The sequence below is a fragment of the Natrix helvetica genome, assembly GCF_964273705.1.
Source record: "Natrix helvetica genome assembly, chromosome: 8".
NCBI lineage: Eukaryota > Metazoa > Chordata > Lepidosauria > Squamata > Natricidae > Natrix > Natrix helvetica.
In genome coordinates, this window is record NC_138559.1 from 23,553,994 (window position 1) to 23,577,840 (window position 23,847).

Here is a 23,847-nt window from a genome sequence, read left to right on the forward strand (position 1 = left end):
TAGTCAACTGAAGTTTAACCCAACATACCTCCTTAGCCTTTCAGTTTGTGTATGAAGTAGGATACAACATGAACTCAAGAATTACTCCTACTTGTACTCTCCAGGCACAATCACTGTAATATTTTTCCTATCTTCTGTTGGGGTTTTGAGTTAGAACGTTGGATAAAAACCTGGATTCAGCTTTAAAAGAGAAATGGAAGATGAAAGCAATACAGGTACAAATGGTCTCGGGCTCTTCCCATCAAGTTTCTTTGAATTTGTCCTTGTGTGTTTCTAGCAATCTTGTTTTTAAAACTTACAAATGACAGCCAAAGCTTTGACCTTGTAGAGGTGGATGCTCTGATTTATATGTTACATGAAGTTATTTATTGTATTGCTTTGCTTTGGGTTTGTTTGTTTTTATTTATTTATTTATTTATTTATTTATTTATTTATTTATATTTTATTTTATTCTTTATTTATGTTGTTTTATTTATTTATTTATTTAATTTCATCAAGCATGTATTACATAACATACTGTATATAAGTATAAACATGATTTTGAATACATGAAATGGATACCAATAAAAAGGAACTTTAGGACAGGGATGGTAGGCAGGCTGGTGCGCTTATGCATGCCCCCTTTTACGGACCTCTTAGGAAGGAGGGTGGGAGGAATTTCCTGACAATTCATCAATGGAGGTTTTTAAGAAAAGATTGGACAACTATTCCTCATGGATCATTTAAGGACTCCTGCCTTGGGTAAGGGGTTGAACTAGAGCCCCCCACCCCACCTAAGTTCCCTTCCAGTCCTATGATTTTGTGAATGCCATGCTTTGGAGAGTAAGGCTTGTATTGTTGTTGTTAGTTGCGAAATTGTGTCTGACCCATTGTGACCCCATGGACAACATTCCTCCAGGCCTTCCTGTCCTCTACCATCCTCTGGAGTCCATTTAAGCTCATGCCTGCTGCTTCAGTGACTCCATCCAGCCATCTCATTCTCTGTCATCCCCTTTTTCTTTTGCCCTCCATCGTTCCCAGCATGAGGCTCTTCTCCAGGGAGTCCTTCCTTCTCATTAGGTGGCCAAAGTCTTTGAGTTTCCTCTTCAGGATCTGGCCTTCTAAAGAGCAGTCAAGGTTGATCTCCTCTAGGACTGACCAGTTGGATCACTTTGCAGTCTAAGGAACTCGCAGGAATCTTCTCCAGCACCAGAGTTCAAAGGCCTTTGGCACTCAGCCTTCCTTATGGTCCAACTTTCACAATCTTCCATTGCAACTGGTCTGGTCGGTGATGGCCCCTGATCCTCAGAACGTTCTATGCTAATCTTCAAAAGGCATTCATTGTTTTGGTAATTACAGAAAACTTCTCTTTTTATTTAGACCGCCTATGGAAGGCTAGATTTTATTTTATGTTTTTTAAAAAAAACCCTCTGTCCATCAATCTATCCAGCTATCCCCCAAAGAATGCAATGGCAAATTCTTTTGTGATGCCGCCAAGAAAATTGCATGGCTGCAGTCAAGAAGAATCAAGCTCAATTTATGAGTATCTTTACTCCTAACTGCAAGAACCCACACATTAGCTACACACATTTCAGAGAACCATTCTTCTGCTTCGGAGAGCAAAGAAAAATATCCAAAGAATATCTTTTCATAGAACTAAACGAGAACGGTTTAAAAATAAAAGAGAAATATTAAGGTAGAGTGCTAATTAATAACCGATTAAGTGCTCCATAAATGGCAGGTCTTACTACTTCAGAGATGCCTTTGTAGAAACGTGCAAGATATTATATTTTTTTGCTAGCCGGAGTGACAGGGAAGATTATGTATGAGGCCCAAAGCATCCGTGACCCAACGAGATTTTTTAGCTAAGAGCCAGATTAAACAAAGATCACAGAAAGGCAATCATTACATTTAGCAAAATAAAAGATGACAGAATGAGAGTTTCTTAATCAGTGTCAAGTGCTCTGCTGGCATCACAGCACAGAGGGGGGTTTAATTAAAGGTGAGACTGTAATTATCCAGAAGTGGTCACTCTTTATCAGCCTGAAAATAGTGCAGGGGAAAAACAGTGCTATTTTGCAGAACGAGCTTTCAATCAGATGGGTGAGTTGGAGCTGAAGATAATGAAATGGCTTTCAGAAAAATCAAAGAAATGAGTCATTCTCTACTTTGTTAGTGGTTCAACGTGTTTTAAATTTGCCATGGAGTAGAAAAAGCAAACAATGCAACAGGAGTATTTGTATTAGGAAGAAGAGAAGAAGGAAGGAACCAATCTCCAAGGTAGTATTCAGCCAGTTCTGACAGGTTCTGGAAAACCGGTAGTGGAAATTTTGAGTAGTTCGGAGAACCGGCAAATAGGCTGGCCCCGCCCCTGCTGCCTCCCAGCTGATCTTCTTTTGTTGCCCTGAACAGGAGAACGGAGCTGGAAAGCAGGTTAGTGGGGTGGGGAGAGAATGGAGATTTTGCAGTACCCTTCCCCTGCCATGGCCACAAAGCCACGCCCGCAAAGCCACACCCACAGAACCAGTAGTAAAAAAAAAATCCCACCACTGATCAATCTGTATTAGAAAGAAAAGAGGAAGAGAGGACTTAATCAACTAATTTAAAATGTGTGTATTGGGAAAGGATTTAAACCATTTTTGGGGGAGTGGGCATGGGAAGCATGAATATTTCACACCGGTAGAAAGTTTCAACGGTTCAAACTGGAACAAGGACACAAGTTGGGAGGTTTCCCTCCCTCCAGAAGCCGAACTGCACTCTTGCAGAATATTTCTTTCTAAAGATAACTTTGCCGAATCAGATTTTTCTCATTTTAATTATAGGCTATAACAATTTTTAAATGCCCTTTTGAAAGTGGGTCCTAGAACGAGTGCTTTCCATGAATGGGGAAAACATATGTGTCAGGCCCAAAGAACAACATACAAAATTACTTCTGAGTAGTTCTTTTATCATTTGTCTACAGACAGAATCTTGCCAGACTAAAGTAACTTCCTGCATAATTATAGATACACTCTGTGAACTGCTAGGGAGCGTCTTTCCTGCTCTCTTCCTGCCTACCAGACATTCCAAGTTCTGCTGTCTCTTTGCCTTCTGGGGAACAGCCCCTCCCTCTTGTGACTCCAGACTAAATTCCACCATAATATGGCAAATAATTCCAAATAACACACCTTAGCAGCTTTTGCATAGACTTACTTATTTCAGCAGATATTGGCTGAACCATTGGTTTTACAATCATGGTTTATAAATTGACCTGACTCAGTTGACATTTATTTATTTATTTAGTCAAACATGTACGAGATAACAGATATAAGTGTAAACATGGACATGAACACAGGAAATGGATACGAATAAATGGGGACAGTAGGACAGGGACGGTAGGCATGCTGGTGCGCTTATGCGCACCCCCTACAGATCTCTTAGGAAAGGGGTGAGATCCACAGTAGACATTTTAAGGATGAAGCTGTGGGGGTTTGAGGATCTAACAACAGAGTCAGATAGTGCATTCCAGGCATTGACCACTCTGTTGCTGAAGGCGTATTTTCTGCAATCGAGTTGGGAGCAATTTACCTTTAGTTTGTATCTATTGATTGCCCGTGTATTATTGCAGTTGAAGCTGTAGTAGTCGTTGACAGGTAGGACATTGTAGCAGACAATTTTGTGTACAATGCTTAGATCAGACCATAGGGGGCGTAGTTGCAGGTTGGCCAAGCCCAAAATTTCAAGCTTGGTACCTTGAGGGATTCTATCGTGTGTGGAGGAGTGGAATACTCTTCTTGTGAAATACTCTGGACTCGTTCAATTGTATTAATGTCCAATAAACAGTGTGGATTCCAGGCAGATGAGGTGTATTCAAGGACTGGTCTGGCAAAGGTTTTGTATGACCTAGTTAGCAGTACAATGTTACAGGAGAAGATGCTTCGCAATATTCGGTTAACAACTCTTAATGCATTTTTTGCAATGCTGTTACAGTGAGCTCTGGGACTTAAATCGTTTGAGATTTGTGCTTAGTCACCTGTAAGGATAATAATTTCTTTCTGGATAATATTGACTGCATCTGTTATGTACTATGCTACATGTTCCAACATGTTTGTTATGTTTAAGATGTTCCAAGATTGATGCTCCAATAACTAGCCCACCCTGTTTTAGGGTAGTATGCTATGTCAACTCAGTCGGTGTGGTTTGTTTATAGTTGTGTAGATCATGGAACACAAACACATTGTAGAAGCATGTTTTCCTTGTCTCTCTTGTTCCTGCAGACTAATGCAATCAACCCAGAAATCATTGCTGTTCCTGTGTCTTTAAGACCGAATTTCCTCCCTTGAAGTTTCACAGGCGGAGCTTCTAACTGGTGAGTTTTCTTAAAGCAATAAGTCCCTCTCAGGTTTATTGTGTGCTTTAAGCGATAGGTGTTTGTATTTATTACTTTGTCAAACATGTACAAGATAGCATGCATAAATATAAAGATGGACATGGACAAAAGAAATGAATATAAATAGATGGGACAGTAGGTCAGGGATGGTAGGCACGCTGGTGCGCTTATGCACGCCCCTTTTACGGACCTCTTAGGAATGGGGTGAGGTCCACGGTGGACAGTTTGAGGTTGAAGCTGCGGGGGTTTGAGGACGTAACAATGGAGTCAGGTAGTGTTGACCACTCTGTTGCTGAAAGTCGTATTTTCTGCAATCGAATTTGGAGCCATTTACCTTGAGTTTGTATCTGTTGTTTGCCCATGTATTATTGTGGTTGAAGCTGAAGTAGTCATTGACAGGTAGGACATTGTAGCAGACAATTTTGTGTACTATGCTTAGATCGGACCGCAGGAGGCACGGTTCCAGATTGACCAAGGTGATGCATTCTGAAGATATCTACAACAGCTTTGCTTTTTTGAAAAAGAAGATAAATAAACCTAGACATGAGTCTACTAGGAGAAGCTCAGAAACATTCCCAGGTGAACTTTTTTTTAGGACGGGTTTGTCCAACCTTGGCTGGCTGGGGGATTCTGGGAGTTGAAGTCCACAGGTTTTAAAATGGCCAAGATGGGACTACCCCTGCCTCAGAGCTTAAAGGAAACCTTGGCAGATTTCATTGTAGGAAGAAAAAAACAGAAAGCAGACCCCCCCCCCCAAAAAAAAAAGATTGCTTGCAAAAAGGAAAATTGGAGAGCTTCACGGACATGTAATCTTCTGGGTGACTTGATATTTCTTTGGGTTCCACCTTGATTTGCATGATCTGTTTATTTCTGAAAAGAAACCGATAACACAGAGAGAGGCACACAAACACATGCAAATCCGTAGAAAAAGCCGCCGTTCAAATTTCCTAAAGCCATTTTTTTGTTCCTGTGAATGAAGCCAGGATGATGGAGACGGAGTTAATTTATTTGCGTCGCTGCAGCATGTCATTCTTTCTAGGATACATTGTGTGAAAGTAAAAGTAATTTCCAACTCACCCCCTCCCACTTCTTACTTTATTGCCAGAGCACTATAAGATATAAAATATACAGCTCTCTGACGACATCGTAACCTTGAGATATGACTTTCTTCTTCTTTTTGCTGGGCAAATTGGCAGGTAGTCTAAGATGGGGATAAATTAAGACAGCTACAGATCAAGGAGTCATCCACAACCTCCCCCTGTTTTGTTTGTCTCTGAAAATATCTGGGTGCATCGAAGGTAGTCCCCCCCCTCCCACCCACCCCATGGCACATGTCTGTCGCAGTAATTGTTGATTATTTGCCTTGGGTCAGAATTGCTTTGATAAGTATACATGTTGGAAAGCTGCCATGAAACCGAAAAGCGTCCTTGAGTGCTAATGAGATCTAATGACTTTGCAGTTAGAAGGTAAGGAATATCCCCCCCCCCCCAAAAAATTGTATGATATGCATCCTGAGTCCTAAGACGAAGATTATAAATAATGGCGTGCCCATTTGTACATTCCTTGATCCTTGCTAAGCTTCTGGATTAGCACTGATGATGTTACCTAGTTGGGTAATGAAACATCTGCAAGAAAACAACCAAGCTCAAGAGAGTACTAAGGCTATTAAAGTTTACTAAGGCTGCCTAGCTCCATATAGTCACTAGATGGCAGCAGAGAGACATAGAAAAGTGCAACTGTTTTGCTGCCACCTAGCAGTCATCCGAATCCCTACAGCTCAGATATAACACAACTACCCTTGATGCCAACCAATCAAGTTCCTTGACTCATCTGACTTTTTTAAAAAAAAAACCAGATGCAAAAGCATGAGAATCGAGTGGCAAACTCTCCCCGTGCCATCTATGGGTCCAAATGAATTGCCGTGCCACACTCCAGACCGATGAAAACTTTGGCTAAATCTTACAGATCTGTCAAGTAGTTGCAAATTTTCTCCAAACCAATCTTCTAAAAGAGATTTCCTATGAAGGTAGTACCTCAGTTGTACCAGCTGCCTTCTACTATGTGGCTGCTCTTGGTATTATTATTAAACTATATTAAGAAGTGATGACTGTTCGGTTGCCATGGTTATGATTGTCCCTCACCTCCTAATCCCTATGTTAACAACTGAGAAGTCAAACAGCTTAGAACAGGGTAAATTTGGCTTTTGGCTTTGAGTATTCATTTATTTATAGTCTTCATATACTACTGGATTCAATAAAAATGACTCCCTGTAGTTTAAAATATAAAGGCGGGGGAAGGACCTACAAGCTAATAAAGATATAAAGTATTGAAGAACGAGTGCAATGGTGACCACTCATTGCTCTAAGGCCCTTTGGAACAATTCAGTTATCTTTAACAATTTCTGGAAGACCCCCAGTGAGGATGTCAATCTAATCACAAGTAGGAAAGAGATCTGTCACCTAGGGCTGCTACTGAGAATCATTGCTTGTTAGGCTTTACAGAGACAGATTAACAGAGTTGGAAGGGACCTTGTAGGTGATCTAGTCCAACCCCCGCCCAAGCAGGAGACCTTACACCATTTCTGACAGATGGAGCGAAGCAACCTAGAACTAAGAAGACAGTTAGAACAATTAATCAGTGGAACCACTTGCCTCCAGAAGTTGCGAAAGCTCCAACACTGGAAGTTTTAAAGAAGATGTTGGATAACTATTTATCTGAAGTTTGTAGAGCTTCCTGCCTAGGCAGGGGGTTAAACTAGAAGACCTCCAAGGTCCCTTCCAACTCTGCTATTCTATTCTATTCTAAATCATAGTGACCACATAGATGGATTTTCCTCTGTAACGATCTCTCCCCAACTTTGCAATGTGAGATAATCATTAATTATTTTTTACCGCTAAGACAGATTTAAAAAATCTATTTGACATTTGATTAATGGGTATTTACTACAGATATACACTCATTAATCAACCATCAGCTGTATATTGATAGTTTTCCCCCTTTCTGTTATTTTATTGGGTTGGTTGTTTTTGTAGTTTTTCATGTACGTCTCTTCTTTGTTTTTATACTTTGCAACCTTTCTGTGAAACCTGTGAAGAAATAATAATAAACAGCAAAACAAAAACAATTTAAGAATAACTATGGTGACTTTGGTTTGCTAATTTGCAAGCCATTGCATTTGGCCAAATGTAGTTTTGTTTTTTTCAAATGCAACTCCAGTTACAGTGCATTTCAGTAAGCTAAAATGTGAGCTTGATAGCTTGAATTATTGTGCCCAAGGCTTTCAACTCCTGTGGGATCACAATTATGAAGTTATTAGAAGTTGGGTTTGACTTGACAGGCTTTTGTTTACGTTTGTTGATATATCAGAATTGTGATTTTTTTGAGCTTGTCGATCAGAAAAGTTGGCAGTTTGGCGGTTTGAATCAGTAGCGCTGCGTAACGGAATGAGCTCCCATTACTTGTCCCAGCTTCTGCCAACCTAGCAGTTTGAATGCATGTAAAAATGCAAGTAGAAAAATAGGAACCACCTTTGGTGGGAAGGTAACAACGTTGCGTGAACCTTCAGCGTTTAGTCATGCCGGCCACATGACCACGGAGTCGTCTTCAGACAGCGCTGGCTCTTCGGCTTTGAAATGGAGATGAGCACTGTCCCCTACAGTCAGGACTGACTAGCACATATGTGCGAGGGGAACCTTTACCTTTAACATTTCCTTGCAGAGTCATTCAGGGATGTCTCTGAGGGATGACCCATGTTTACGTAGTCAAAGCCAAGAATAATCAGGTTGAAGGCTTTGACAATGCAATCTTTGCATCTCCACTCCAAGGTTCTTAGTTTATCAACCCAAGCTCAGTGGCAGGCAAGCACCCCCCACCCACCCACCCACCCACCTCCTGCAGAGGGGAAGGAGTTATTTCTGAACTAATTTGGAGAATGGATGGGATGCTGAGGCCAAAAGTCCCCGCAGGGCAGTTGACGAGGTCACAGGGCACCACTATTCTTTGCAAGAATAGTCAAAGTATTTGCTCCACCACGCATCATTGAGACTTATAGTCAGGGTTGGCTCTCTCCAGGAGCAATTAACAGCAATTACCATCAGAACCTCAAGGTAAAAGCTGACAAAATCGACAACAGTTGAACCGTGTCATTTGGCTTCTTGAAAGCAATCAGCCAAGCCTGCTATCTCCAAACCCTTAGTGGATTATCAGTCAGAAAATAAATTAAAGGTTCATTGGGGATGGCACTCAGCAATACATTTGTCTGGCCTGTCAACCTGGAGATAGATAGATAGATAGATAGATAGATAGATAGATAGATGGATGGATGGATGGATGGATGGATGGATGGATGGATGGATGGATGGATGGATGGAAAAATCTAATCTTATCTATCTATCCCTGGGGATGGGGATGGGGATAGATAGATAGATAGATAGATAGATAGATAGATAGATGGATGGATGGATGGATGGATGGATGGATGGATGGATGGATGGATGGAAAAATCTAATCTTATCTATCTATCCCTGGGGATGGGGATGGGGATAGATAGATAGATAGATAGATAGATAGATAGATAGATAGATAGATAGATAGATGATGGATGGATGGATGGATGGATGGATGGATGGACGGATGAATGGATGGATAGATCTAATCTTATCTATCTATCCCTGATGATGGGGATGGGGATAGATAGATGGATGGATGGATGGACGGATGGATAGGTCTAATCTTATCTATCCCTGGGGATGGGGATGGAGATGGGGATGGGGATAGATAGATAGATAGATAGATAGATAGATAGATAGATAGACAGACAGACAGACAGATGATAGATAGATAGTGTTGAATGCGAACGAAAGGCGAGCCGAGTCGTGAGGAGAATTAACCAACTTTTATTAACTGGACAGTTCACAGTCAAATACAGGAGAGAATCAATGCAGGGTTCATCTGACAGCTATTTATACGAAGCTGTCAGATGAACCAGCCAATCCCCAAGCCAGAGTTTCCCCGCTCTCAGCCAGGTCGCGTCTTAGCCAATCAGACGCGACCTGGCTGTTGCTAGCGCAGATGCCGGCAGACGGAGGGAACTCCCTGACGTCATCTGCCCGGACACAACACTCCTTCCCCCCCAGTGACTGCGCATGTGCAAGCGACGCACAAACGTAGTCACGTAAATATTCTGGGCGGCGCCGGACCCGCCCAGAACGCCTCAGTTCGGCAGGAGGCGTCGAAGAGGAAGGTGGTGTCCGTGGAAGCTCCTCCCGCAAGGGAGTGGAGCTCCGGGCGCCATCTTGGAGGCCCACCCCTGACGGAGGAAAACCAGGCCCAGGTAGGCAGGGCCGAGGGGGCGCGGCCGAAGGCGGGCTTGAGCTGGGCACTTGGTGGTAGGCCTGGCCTGACTCGGGGAAGGCCATTTGGAACCCGGGAGGCTGACGCCTAGCGGGCGACACCCCCACAATAGTGGACGGCCGGGAGGCGGCGTCCAAAGATGGGGAAGCCCCGGGCAGCTGGACCGGCCGGACGATATCTGGTGGAAGGGCACCAGGGAACAGAACGTTGGAGGGCTCAGGCGCAGCGACGTTGATGGTCGACCTTGCGGGGGTGTTGTCGCTGGTGCTGGGCAGGCGGCGCCTCAGTTGATCCAGGTGCCGCCGCCATTCGGTCCCATCATGTAGCTGGACCCTGTAAGAACAGGGGCCGGTTATGGCGGTGACGGTGGCAGGCACCCACCTAACTGCCCCTGAGAATGCCTGAGCCCAAACAGCATCGCCCAGAAGGAAAGTGCGGGAAGGGGGCCCCAGGTTGCCAGGCTGTTCGCTTGAATAGAGTGGGTGCAACCTATCCAAGGTGGTCCGCAGGCGCCGGCCCATCAGCAGCTCAGCTGGAGACTTCCCGGTCAGGGGGCAAGGAGTGGCATGCTGTACCAAGAGGTAAGCAGCCACCCTTGAAGGCCAGTCAGCCCCATCCATCCTGCCCAACGCCTCCTTGGCCGAGCGGACCGCCCTTTCCGCCCGGCCATTGCTAGCCGGATGGTATGGGGCGACTGGGGCATGGCGGATGCCCTGAGAGGCCAGGAACAGCTGGAACGCGGTGGATGCAAATTGAGGCCCGTTATCAGAGACAATGACGTCCGGCACGCCATGGGTGGCGAAAAGCCTAGTCAGTTCTCTGATCGTGGCCTCGGCTGTGGTGGACCTCATGAGGATGAGCTCCACCCAGCGCGAATATGCATCCACCACCACCATGAAGACCTGGCCTCTGAAGGGGCCCGCGAAATCTACGTGAAGACGGGACCAAGGACCACGAGGCAATTCCCATTCCCTAGGACAGGCAGCCGGTGGCGCCGGTCGGGAATGTTGGCAGGAGGAGCAGCCGGCCACCCAGGCGGCTATCTCGTCATCAATGCGAGGCCACCAGACATAGCTGCGCGCAAGGCATTTCATGCGCACTATGCCCGGGTGGCCCTCATGAAGGCAAGATAGCACCTGATGGCGCAGGCTGGGTGGAATGACCACCCTGTCACCCCACAGGAGGCACCCACTGTGAAGTGACAGCTCCAACTGCCTGGCCCTGAAGGGTCGAAGGTGCTCTGGCACCGGACCCTCAGGCCAGCCCCTTTGGACCCAAAGGATGACCTGGGACAGGTCAGGGTCAGCCCTAGACTTTGAGGCCACCTCTCCTGAAGAGAGTGGCAGATCCAAATCTGCTATGGCCAAGACCGACAGGCAAGGCACTGTCGGGGGGTCAGCAACGGGCAAGGGGCAGCGGCTGAGGGCATCAGCGTGCCCTAAATGCTTGCCCGGGCGGTAGAGCAGAGTATAGCTGTATGCAGCTAGGAACTCTGTCCACCTGGTCATGCGCGGTGACAGTATGGGAGGGGTCGGCTTGTTACCAGCCAAAAGCCCAAGGAGTGGCTTATGGTCGGTGAACAAAGTAAAGTGCCGACCATAGAGGTAGTCGTGGAACCTTTTAATCCCTGACACTGCAGCCAGAGCCTCCTTGTCGATCTGGCTGTAATTGCGTTCCGCAGAAGTCAGTGTCCGGGAATAAAAGGCTATGGGGGCCTCCGAGCCATTGGGCAGCACATGGCTCAGGACCGCCCCCAAACCCACGGGGGAGGCGTCACAAGCAAGAGTCAAAGGCAGCTTGTCCGAATACTGAACGAGGACTGCCTCTGACGTCAGCAAGTCTTTGACAGCCGCGAACGCATGCGCTTCGCGGCTGCCCCAGCGCCAGGCGGCCGATCGGTCGAGCAACCGATGCAGCGGCTCGGCTAGTGACGCCTTATGCGGCAGAAATGGCGCGTAGAAGTTGAGCAAGCCAAGGAACGCCTGCAGCTCCGTCTTGGAGGCAGGCGTGGGGGCGTTCCTAATGGCTGCTACTTTTGAAGGAGTGGGGTGAATTCCCTGGGCGTCAATTGTGAATCCCAGGAAGTCAACCCGAGGCACAGCAAATGAGCATTTGCTGCGCTTTAACTTTAAACCCGAGCCCCTGAAACGCTCGAGGACCTTCACCAGTACTTCGATGAGGCCCGATCGGCTGCTAGCGGCGATCAGGACGTCATCGAAGTACGGAACCACGCCAGGGAGCCCATGGAGCAGCCGCTCCATGAGGCTCTGGAAGATCCCCGGGGCTACGGAAACGCCGAATTGCAAGCGGCGGCAACGGAAAGCTCCACGGTGGGTGACGATGGTCTGCGCAGCCGCCGCCTCGTCATCCACCGGGAGCTGCTGGTAGGCCTGCGCCATATCCAGCTTCGCAAAGATGCAGCCTTGCCCCAAAGAGTGGAGCAAGTGCTGCACTACCGGAACTGGATAGGGGTTCGCTTGGAGGGCAAGGTTGATGGTGGATTTGAAGTCGGCGCAGAGGCGAATGGACCCATCCGCCTTAACTGGGATGACCAAAGGGGTCTCCCACTTGGAGTAATCCACCGGCTCCAAGACTCCCTGCGCGACGAGCTTGTCGAGCTCCGCATCAACCTTTGCCCTTAAAGCGAAAGGCACCCTACGGGCCTTCAGCCTAATGGGGGCAACCTGGGGGTCGAGGTTCAAGGAGATGGGCGTGCCCTTATACGCCCCCAGCTGCCCATCAAACACATCAGAAAATCTGGCAAGGACGTCGGCCACGTCGGGAGGCGTGGCCACTACTTGTCTAATCCCGTGCACTGATAGGCCCAGTGCCGGGAACCAGTCGAGGCCCAGTAGGGCCGGCAAAGGCTTTTCTACTACAAGTAGAGGAAGGCATCCCGAATAGTCCCCATATTCCACCCGCACCAGGTGACAACCCAGGGTAGGAATTAGAGTCCCCTGGTAGTCCCGTAGGGTTGCGTCTGGAGGGGCCAGCTGGGTCTTTGCGACGCCTGGACAGAGGCGGGAGAACTCTGTCCACGACAAAAGGGATCGGGACGATCCCGAGTCCACCTCCATGGTGCAGGGGGAGCCCTCAATGAGGAGCGACGCCTTGATGCGCTCCGCACCTGCACCCGTGTGGAAGGCCAACTCTGCGGGGTTGGCGTTGAAGTCCGCGTCCACGGCGTAGCAGCCTCCGCGCGAAGGCTGCTGCTGCTGCTGCTGCTGCTGTCGTCCAGCACGGCCTCCAGGTCGCTGTTTAACGGCGGCTGTGGTCGGGACGTCCTCCGCTCGCTGAGGCAAGGGGAACTGCGCTCGGCAGACCTGAGCCAAATGTCCCTTCTTCAGGCAGCGGCGGCAAACAGCGTTTTTAAAGGGGCACCCCGAGCGGTCGTGGTTGCCTCCACAGCCAAGGCAAGCGGGCACAGCTTCCCGGGCTCGCTGAGGAGCGCGTCTCCTGGCGGACTGGCCAATGCGCGCCACCGCTCCCTCCTCCGGATAGTCGCTTGGCAAGGGAACTAGTTCGTCTACCAAGCAAGTGCGGCCTGGCGGGGGCGGCAGATTGAACATCTCCGCCATTGACTCGTCGGAGAGTTCAGCCGCCCTTGCTTGCTCGATGGCCCCAGTCAGCGTGATGTCCGCCTGTGACAAGAGCCGCCGGCGGAGGCGCAGGTCTTTCACGCCGCTGACGAACTGTTCCGTCAGATTGCGATCGAGGTCGGCAAACTCGCACCTCATCGCCGCGGTGCGAAGCGACTGGAGGAATTGGCTCACCGACTCCTCCGGCTTCTGAACACAGCGCCGGAAAGCGTAGTGCCTCGCCACCCAGGACGGAGTGGGGGCGTAGTGGTGCTGCAGGCGTTCGGTTAGTGTCGCCCAGTCCAGAGAATGAACGGGCTGTGGGGCGGCTATTGAGCGAGCGGCACTAAACATTGGAGTGCCGCAACAGCTCAAGAAGAAACTGCACTTCTCGTCGTCTGGAGCGTCGCGACGACCGTTGGCTATGAGGTAACATTCGAAGCGCTCCATGAACGCTTCCCACGTCTCGCCGTCGCAGCCAAAAGGCACAAAGGTTGGCATTGCCGACATGATTCCTTCAGGAACGGAGAAAAGCCGGCCAGGAAGCAGGTCACCGGTGCGATGGTGACAAGAAGACACGCTCGGTGGCTTTCGGTGGGTTAGTGGCTGGATCCCACCTTCGTCGCCAGTGTTGAATGCGAACGAAAGGCGAGCCGAGTCGTGAGGAGAATTAACCAACTTTTATTAACTGGACAGTTCACAGTCAAATACAGGAGAGAATCAATGCAGGGTTCATCTGACAGCTATTTATACGAAGCTGTCAGATGAACCAGCCAATCCCCAAGCCAGAGTTTCCCCGCTCTCAGCCAGGTCGCGTCTTAGCCAATCAGACGCGACCTGGCTGTTGCTAGCGCAGATGCCGGCAGACGGAGGGAACTCCCTGACGTCATCTGCCCGGACACAACAGATAGATAGATAGATAGATAGATAGATAGATAGATAGATAGATAGATAGATAGATAGATAGATAGATAATGGGGACTGCAGCCAAGAAATGAAAAGAGGCTTGCTGCTGGGGAGGAAAGTTATGGCAAATCTAGACAGCAGAGACATCACCCAGCCAACAAAAGTGAGTATAGTCAAGGCTATGGCTTTTCCAGTTGCAATGGATGGCTGTGAAGGTTGGACCATAAGAAAGGCTGAGTGCCAAAGAATGGAGGCCTTTGAACCAGTGGTGAAATCTATTTTTTTTTTTGCCACTGCTTTTGGCTTGGTGGGAGAGGAGGGTCATGAGACTGGGTGGGCTTGGCCAACTTTTTTTCAATTTTTAAAGCATTTTTCCCCTGCCGGTTCAGGCGAATAGGCAAGAAAAAAAAATGCATTAAAAAGTGTCCGTGTGTGTGTGAGGAGGGGGGAGTTCCCACGATCAGGCAGCTCACACCTGTTCCACACGCTCGTCGGAAGCTTCTCCCTCTCCCACTTTTTAAAGCATTTTTTTCATTTTGCCCGAACCGGCAAGGAAAAAAATGCTTTAAAAAGTGGGAGAGGGAGAAGCTTCCGATGATCGTGCGAAACAGCTGTGAGGTGGTATTTACCGATTCTTCGAACTACTCAAACGTTCTGCTACCAGTTCTCCAGAATGGGTCAGAACCGGCTGAGTGCCACTTCTGAACAACATGCATTTTCATTCTCCCATGGACGCCCCACTCTAGCCACAAGAAAGTCCCCCCAAATTCTTTTTCCTTGGAAAGACTTTTTAAAGCAAATTCTCTTCCCTCCGGCTGAACGTGAACTGATAGAAAGAAATGCAACCTGTTTTATCTGCCAGGGATTTCATCCATCTTCCTCCAGCCTATCAGGAACTTTTGTTTACAAATAAATATTTCCTATGGGCGCAGATTACATCACTTTGACAGGATGCTTGCTTCGGTGGCAGAATTTATGCCCTGTTTTTCAATTGGAGGAGAGATCTATTGCCGGCAAAGTAGCCAGTCCTCCAAATAATGTCAAGCCAAACAGTTTAGGGAGCTTTGCAGCAATCTCAGAGCGAAGATGATGGACGGCTTTGGAGCTGCAACTTCTCAAGTCAGCTCCGGAGTGAAGAGCATTGTCATCAAATTAGTTCTCTACTAATGAGTTTCTCAAATGGGATGGAATAAACATTCCTTTAGCAACCTATAAATCCACTTTGATTTATTTCAGTTGGACTTGGAATTGCAGGTTTCCAATGGCCCCTCCCTAAGGAATGGGTATACAGTGTGAAATGCACATAGAGTGTGTATTTTAACTTGGACCTTTTTCCAATTTCCACTTCTCAAGCCCAGAGCGGAATTTGTAGTCCACTGAAGTCTATTCTGCTCTGGATTTTGCAGTATAATTTATTTTGTTGTTAGTTGTGAAGTCATGCCCAACCCATCACGACCCCATGGACAACGTTCCTCCAGGCCTTCCTGTCCTCTACCATCTTCTGAAGTCCATTTAATAGACAACCATTTGACTGAGATACTACAAGCTCTCCTGCCTTGAGCAGAGGGTTGGACTAGAGGACCTCTGAGGTCACTTCCAAGCCTATTATTCTATGCTCTTGTCATCTTTCTCCATGGCTGGATTTAGAAGTCCATGAAAGAGATGACCATTTTGATCACTGTGCCTAAAGGATATTTCCCAAGGGTTTTCTATCATACCATCCTTCATCAGGCGATTGAGTAGAACTATAGTCTATTCTGGAAGTAAAGCTGTGAGGGACCCAAGGCAAACCTCCCACATAAGGTCTCCTGATGGGAAGGAAGTTCAGAAACCGAGCTCCTCTTCTGGGCTGCGATCTCTCAGAGAGGAGAGACAAGAGGAGGAGAAGCTATCTCCCTTGGCTCCCTCTCACCCCACCATCAGAAGACCTGAGCCCTACAAGGTCTCCCACAGTATTCCTTCCTTGGCTGAGGAGATGACAAAGAGGTGGGTGGCAGCTGCTGATTGAGGTGACAGATGACTTGGAGGCAGCAATAGCACAGGAGGAGGTAGGGATACCATTATGGTGGTCCTTCCTTCCTTCCTTCCTTCCTTCCTTCCTTCCTTCCTTCCTTCTTCCCTCCCTCCCTCCCTCCCGTCTTCTTCTTTGTTCATGCTCTATTTCTTCCCTCCCTTCCTCCTTCCCACCCTTCTCTATCCCCCCTCCCTCCCTCCCTCCCTTCTTGTTCCTAGTTCATGCTCTATTCCTCCTTCCCTCCCTCCTACCCTTCCTCCCTTCTTCTTCCTTATTCATGTCTATTCCTCTTTCCCTCCCTCCCTCCCTCCCTCCCTCCTCCTTCCTTGTTCATGCTCTATTTCCCCCTACCTCCCACCCTTCTCTCTCTCTCCCTCCCTCCTTTCTTCTTCATTGTTCATGTCTATTCCTCCCTCCCTCCCTCCCTTCCTGTTATGGCTCCTGTTAGGGCCTTCTGCAAGGCAGGAATGGAGTTTTAAAAACATGGGATAAGGACTAGGCACCCCATCTCTCCTGCCTTCATTATTCATACGTCTCTGGGCTACAAAGCTTTAAAATGCTGCTTTGCTTTGTGGAAGCTTCTTGTGAAGCTTCCACAATCCACACGAAGTGACGTCCTTAACGAATGCCATCTGGTTCGCTTCTTAAAGGCCAAGCCACCTGGTCCAGCGGTCCCAAGTGTCGGAAGATGCTCCCCTGCCTTTTTTTTCACCTTCCAGACAGCTGGCGGAAATGAAGATAGAGCCTTTTGCAGCAGCCTCAGCCTTCTTTGGGGGGTTGGGGAATTAGTGGCCAAGGCTTCAGGAGATGAGAAGCACCTCATCAAGAAGAAATACGAGGCCTGTTTGCTTCAGTTCAGGTGCGTTGCCTGGCCTCCTTGGAACAAAGCGCTCGGTGGCCTCTCCATCTCTCTAATAAATAGTGCCAGCAGCTTGTAGAGCAGGGAGGAATATAGATTTATAGACCCTAATGGGCAAGGGTGCCATTTTGTCGGATGGCTAAATCGTGAGTGCAAATTGCGCAGCCGGGATGGGAAATGGAATGCACAATTTTAAAAAAAAGCCACGCCCAAAGATTAACACAAGGAGAGAGGAGCCATAAATGGTGTTTGGAGACATACCTATTACCCCTTCCCTTAAAATTTTATAAAACCAATAAAAAACTTTTTTTTTTCAAAAAAAAAGAATGATTACCATTGGGATGAAGGTGGTGACCAATAAAGGCTTTGTTCAATAAATTTATTTATTTAGCATATAGCATAACATACATTAGCATAGAGCATAACATAGGGACGTGGTGGCTCAGTGACTAAGACACAGCTTGTTGATCAGAAAAGTTGGCAGTTTGGCGGTTCAAATTCCTAGCGCTGCATAACGGAGTGAGCTTCCGTTACTTGTCCCAGCTTCTGCCAACTTAGCGGTTCAAAAGCAGGTAAAAATGCAAATAGAAAAATAGGGACCACCTTTGGCGGGAAGGTAACAGCATTCCATGCGCCTTTGGCATTTAGTCATGCCACATGACCACAGAGACGTCTTTGGACAGCGCTGGCTCTTCAGCTTTGAAACGGAGATGGGCACAACCTCCTAGGGTCAGGAACGATTAGCACATATGTGCGAGGGGAACCTTTATCTTAATGTTACACAAGTCAAAGGGACTTCCGGGTTGAATGCAGTAAACCTGTATGTACAGTACTCCTGTAGTAAACCTGTATGTACAGTTTGGGTGAGTATAGGTCAGGGCTTTCATCTTCCTAAACTGTTCTATGCATCAACGTCTCCCTTCTATTTTCCTGGCAGCAGCTTTGCCCAAAACACACTCAGCAGCCAGCATTTAATTATCTTTGATTTATGATATCGTATCTTCAGAAGCCCAGTGTGGTCTTCCTCTGAGCAAAGCAAGGGTTTTGATTGGAGCAAGAATCTTTGTGTCACATCTGACACCGTCAGAGACAAATGGAAGAGAGGTGGAAAGGCAGTAAGGAAGGAGTTTGGAGTATTTATCATCTGAACACAGAAATGCTTTGCGTTGTTTGCTTGGGGCTATGAGGCCAGGTGACTAAAACATATGAAGAACCGTTGCAGGAGGTGGAAATGATTAGTCGAGTAAAAAGAAGGACCAGGAGGTGACATGATAGCAGTGTTCCAATAGTTGAGAGGCTGCCATAAAGGAGAGGGAGTCAACCTATTCGCCAAAGCGCCAGAAGGCAGGACTCGGGAGAGGGTGCGGCTAAGAAATAAATATTTTATTATTATTATTATTATTATTATTATTATTATTATTATTATTATTATTATTATTATTATTATTATTATTATTATTATTATTATTATTATTATTATTAGGACAAGATCAATGGATGGAAACTAACAAGGAAAGAACTAATCTAGAATTAAGGAGAAATTTCCTAACAGTGAGAACAGTTAACTAATGGAACAGCTTCCCTTCAGAGGTTGTTGGTGTGCCATCACTGGAGGCTTTTAAGAAGAGATAGAATAGAATAGCAGAGTTGGAAGGGACCTTGGAGGTCTTCTAGTCCAACCCCCTGCCTAGGCAGGAAACCCAACACTACTTCAGACAAATGGTTATCCAACATCTTCTTAAAAACATCCAGTGTCGGAGCATTCACAACTTCTGGAGGCAACTTCTGTTCCACTGATTAATTGTTCTAACTGTCAGGAAGTTTCGCCTTAGTTCTAAGTTGCTTATTTCCTTGATTAATTTCCATCTGTTGCTTCTTGTCCTGCCTTCAGGTGCTTTAGAGAATAGCTTGACTCCCTCATCTTTGTGGCAACCCCTGAGATATTGGAAGAGTGTCCATAGTCACCCATAGTCCTTCTTTTCATCAAATTACACGTACCCAGTTCCAGCAACTGTTCTTTATGTTTTAGCCTCCATTCCCCTAATCCTCTTTGTTGCTCTTTGCACTCTTTCTAGAGTCTCAACATCTTTTTTACATCGTGGCGATCAAAACTGAATGCAATATTCCAAGTGTAGACTTACCAAGGCATTATGAAGTGGTTATAACACTTCCCGTGATCTTGAGACTAGTTCGTAGATTTGATTATTATTATTTTATTCACGAATTCTTATGATCATGGTAACATGATTATAAGGAGTTTATAGAATTCAGTTCTGGTGATGGGAGGAGTAGCAGCTTTGCTTCTTCTCCTACGGTCCCTTGGACAAGTCGTTGTCTTCTTTTTAGGAGAAGAGTAGAAAGTAGAATAGAAGCCTGGCTAAGTTTTGATTGAGACTTGATATAGCTATTCTGACTTTTGATCTTAGACTGTTTGAATAACCTTTTGGCTTGTGTGAACTCTGGAACAGGATATTGATCAAGAATAGTCTTTCAACTGATGTTACATCACGATTCACATTCTCGGTCAACATCCTGAAAATAAAAGTATGAATCAGAGAGAGAGAAAGAGGGAGAAGGAGGGAGAGGGAAAACAATCCTTCCATCTTATTTTCAACATTTCCTTAAAGCCAGAAGTCCATCTCTCTTTTAGGAAGAATAAATACTTCTTCAACACAGAGGGAAAAAAAACTATTCCTTAGTTGAGATGCATACTAGTTTTAATAATTTATATTCTAAAACTGTTTTGACCCCTACTACAAACTGGAAAATAAATATTTATTTGATTTAGGGGCAAATTTCCAATTAGAATGTAATTATTTTCAAATTATGTATTACTGAGTCATCACAAGTTTCATTAAAATAAGTTACATCACATTGAACAAACAAACCCCAAGGATTAGGCTGCTAATTAGCTGTTTAATGTTAATACGGGGCTTTGACATTCTTTGCATCCATAAAGCTACTATTCCACTTAGGTGCAAAGTGCTGTAAGCAACTGCCAATTTATTAGAGATGATGGAGGTTAATCATGCTTATGAAATATAAGATGAAGAGGGGGAAAATATGTTCCATGGTTTTCTGGAGTTAGGGATGCCTATGTAAAGTCACGATTACTTTTAAGCTCTCTGGGGGATGAATCCCATCGTGAGAATCTTTAGCCTGTTCTTACAACTTTTTGAAAGTTACGTTCTTGCACAGGAACAGGAAGCTCAAGTGCAAAACCCAAGAGATGGTATAAATACCCCCCCGCTCTCTCAACTCCGTGTGATCATCTGAACCAGCACCACTCATGCTGGTTTAATGGTGGTTCTGCTTCACCATTAAACCATGGGTGAGATTCAGCCAGTTCGGACCGGTTTGGGCGAACTTGATGTAAATTTTAATCTGGTTCACCCAACCGGTAGTTGCAAGGACCACCCACCCTGCCCCTCCTCTCCCAGGAGTCTCCACCCAGCCTGTTTTGAATGCCAGGTAAGTGCAGGCCCTGCATGGAGGCTCTGGGTGGGTGAAAAACAAGCCTACTGGAAGTACCAGAAGTCCTGAAATAGGCCTTTTCCAGCCTCCGGAGGGCCTCCAGAGGCTGGGGAGGCCATTTTTGGCCTCCTGGAGGCTCGAGGAAAGCCCCCTCCCCCGCTGTGGTGCAGGAAGCTGACTAGGCCACGCCCCTATGGCCCCGCCCACCCAACAACCAGGTAGAGAACCAGTTGCTAAAATGTTGCAGTCCCACCCCTGCATGAAACCCTCTTTCCAATCAGCCTCCATGTTTCCAGTGTCTTCCTCCCAGCTTGGAAGTGAACTAGATGGATATTTCTTCCAACATTCCTAAATAAGTTCCGATAGGAGAGACTGGGAGACTGTTTCCCTGACCATTGGTTATATATATATATATATATATATATATATATATATATATATATATATATATATATATATATATATATATATATATATATATATATATATATATATATATATATATATATATATATATATATATATATATATATATATATATATATATATATATATATATATATATATATATATATATATATATATATATATATATATATATATATATATATATATATATATATATATATATATATATATATATATATATATATATATATATATATATATATATATATATATATATATATATATATATATATATATATATATATATATATATATATATATATATATATATATATATATATATATATATATATATATATATATATATATATATATATATATATATATATATATATATATATATATATATATATATATATATATATATATATATATATATATATATATATATATATATATATATATATATATATATATATATATATATATATATATATATATATATATATATATATATATATATATATATATATATATATATATGTTTGTGCTGATAAATAAATAAAGGGAGACTAGTATAGATCCATTTCGAGCTATTTAGCTCTCATCAGCTAGCCATACCCTTACTGGGATTTGAACCTGGGCTGTATTATACACTAGGCAAGAGTCTTATCCACTATGCCACAGGCTTCTCCTCCTTTATCAGCTGTAACACACACACACACACACACACACACACACACACACACACACACACACACACACACACACACACACACACACACACATATATATATATATATATATATATATATATATATATACACCTCAACATCTGGAAAGAAAGTAGTGGCCATTTTTGAGACTCCCGTTGACATTCATAGAGATTCCCCCCCCCCCCCCCAATCTCTGAAATTTCCTTCGCATCTCGGGGAAGCCGTGCAAAGGCACTTTATTTAATTCAACCTCCAACAGATTGGAAGGTTCAATTCAACGGGCTAATTTGATCCTGTCGCTTTCCAATTGAATCATCCTTTTGAAGCTCCTAAAGCACGTCGCATGCCTTGAAGTCAAATGTCAAAGAAAGGCTGAAAGCAGTTGGGTGTAATTTATGGAAATGGCGGGCGTTCCCCTTCTGGTGCAGTCCTACATTGTGGGACTCGCAGACACCACGAATGAGAGCCCCTCGCTCTTTGAAATCAGAATCCGATCAAAAGATTAGATTTAAAACCACCTTCATGATCCTCTGGCAATGCCGTTATCCCCGGCCCTTTTTGCTGAGTTTCCTGGGTTAAATTAGCATATGGGTGCAGTTAACAATAAGTGTTCAATTATAAGGTGAGCAATAAATTGCATTTGCTAAATGCCAACCTTTTTTTCCCCCTTGCACATCTTTTGTGCTGTGGGGTATGTAATTATTGGCAAGCAGAACCCTGAATATCGCCCTTGCTCTCCTCCATTCAGAGAGATTCTCTCTGTTATCTGCTGGCCTAGGAAAAGGACTGGAGCTCTGCTACAGAAAAGAGTTGGTAACTTTCTGAAAAGCTAAAATGTACTAGCAGGAATGAGAGAGAACAAGTAATAGTGAAGACAGGCTACAAAGTGGGAGTGGGAGTTCTAGTCCTGCCCTTAGGTATGAAAGCTTGGCTAGGTGGCCTTGGACCAATTGCTTTCATCGGTCCTAGGAAGGAGGCAATGGCGAACCACTTCTGAAAAACCTTGCGCAAAAAAATGAGCAGAGATTTGTATGATTTAATTGAAAAGAAAGAGGGGGGGAGACAGGGGGAGAGAGACAGAGAGGGAGATAGGAGAGAGAGATAGAAAGAGACAGAGAGAAACAGGAGAGAGAGAGATAGGAGAGAGAGGAGAGAAAGAGAGAGAGAGAGACGGAGTGAGAGACAGAGACAGAGAGAGACAGGAGAGAAAGAGAGAGGAGAGAGACAGAGAGAGACAGAGAGGAGACAGGAGAGAGAGACAGGAGAGAGAGACAGGAGAGAGAGAGAGAGACAGAGAGGAGAGAGAGAGACACACACAGAGGGGAGAGAGAGAGAGGAAAGAGAGACAGGAGAGAGAAAGAGGAGAGAGAGAGACAGAGAGGAGAGAGAGAGACAGAGAGGAGAGAGAGAGTCAAAGAGACAGAGAGAGACAGAGACAGGAGAGGGAGGGAAAGAGAGAGAGAGACAGAGACAGGAGAGGGAGGGAAAGAGAGAGAGAGACAGAGACAGGAGGGAGGGGGATAGAGAGAGTAACCGGAGAGCAGGGAATAAATGGCATTCAGCAAAACATTTCCAAATAGTTGCTCAATTGCAAAGCTAAGGGACAGGTCCAGCCCATTTCCTCCTCCTCCTCCTCCTCCTCCTCCTCCTCCTCCTCCTCCTCCTCCTCCTCCTCCTCCTCCTCCTCCATCTCTGTAGAAGGAGCCAGGTTTTTCCTCTGTTAACATTTGCTGGAGATCGACCACTGATCCTCCCCAAAGCAAAGGGGTTCAGTGCTGAGGCTTACCAAAGGCTAAAAAGGGTTGAAGATTTAGCCTGCAGGGATCCTATTTCCCTCCCCAGTCCCTCTTCTCCTTCCCTTCCTCCTTTGCAAATGGTTCATGTTTTATTCCCTTTCAGCTTTTCTCTCCAGCCAAGCTATCTGGCTGCTCACTGTGGCATGGACGGATGTCTTTGGAACCCATGCCACCCGAAATGTGAAATCCCACCATTTGGGAAGGCAACAACACAAGCATTTGAACTTAAGATGAATTATCAGGCCATTTGCCTTTCAGCATCCTTATGTAAAAGGCTTGTATGCAGAGGTGATTATACAGAACGGAGGTGAGTTACCTGGCACTTAAAAATAAAGTGCCAGGTAAAATGCTTTATTTAGTGTGCTTTCCTCCAAAACAGTTTTCAGCAGGCGGAAT

General features: G+C 45.5%; 1 long non-coding RNA gene across 1 annotated transcript; it reads left to right on the plus strand.

The window, feature by feature from the left end:
- The first annotated feature begins 82 nt into the window (after positions 1-82).
- Positions 83-23,830, plus strand: LOC309395956. Its single transcript, XR_014176011.1, has 3 exons — positions 83-215; positions 4,236-4,327; positions 23,555-23,830. It is a non-coding gene; the product is annotated as an uncharacterized lncRNA (long non-coding RNA).
- The last annotated feature ends 17 nt before the right edge of the window (positions 23,831-23,847 follow it).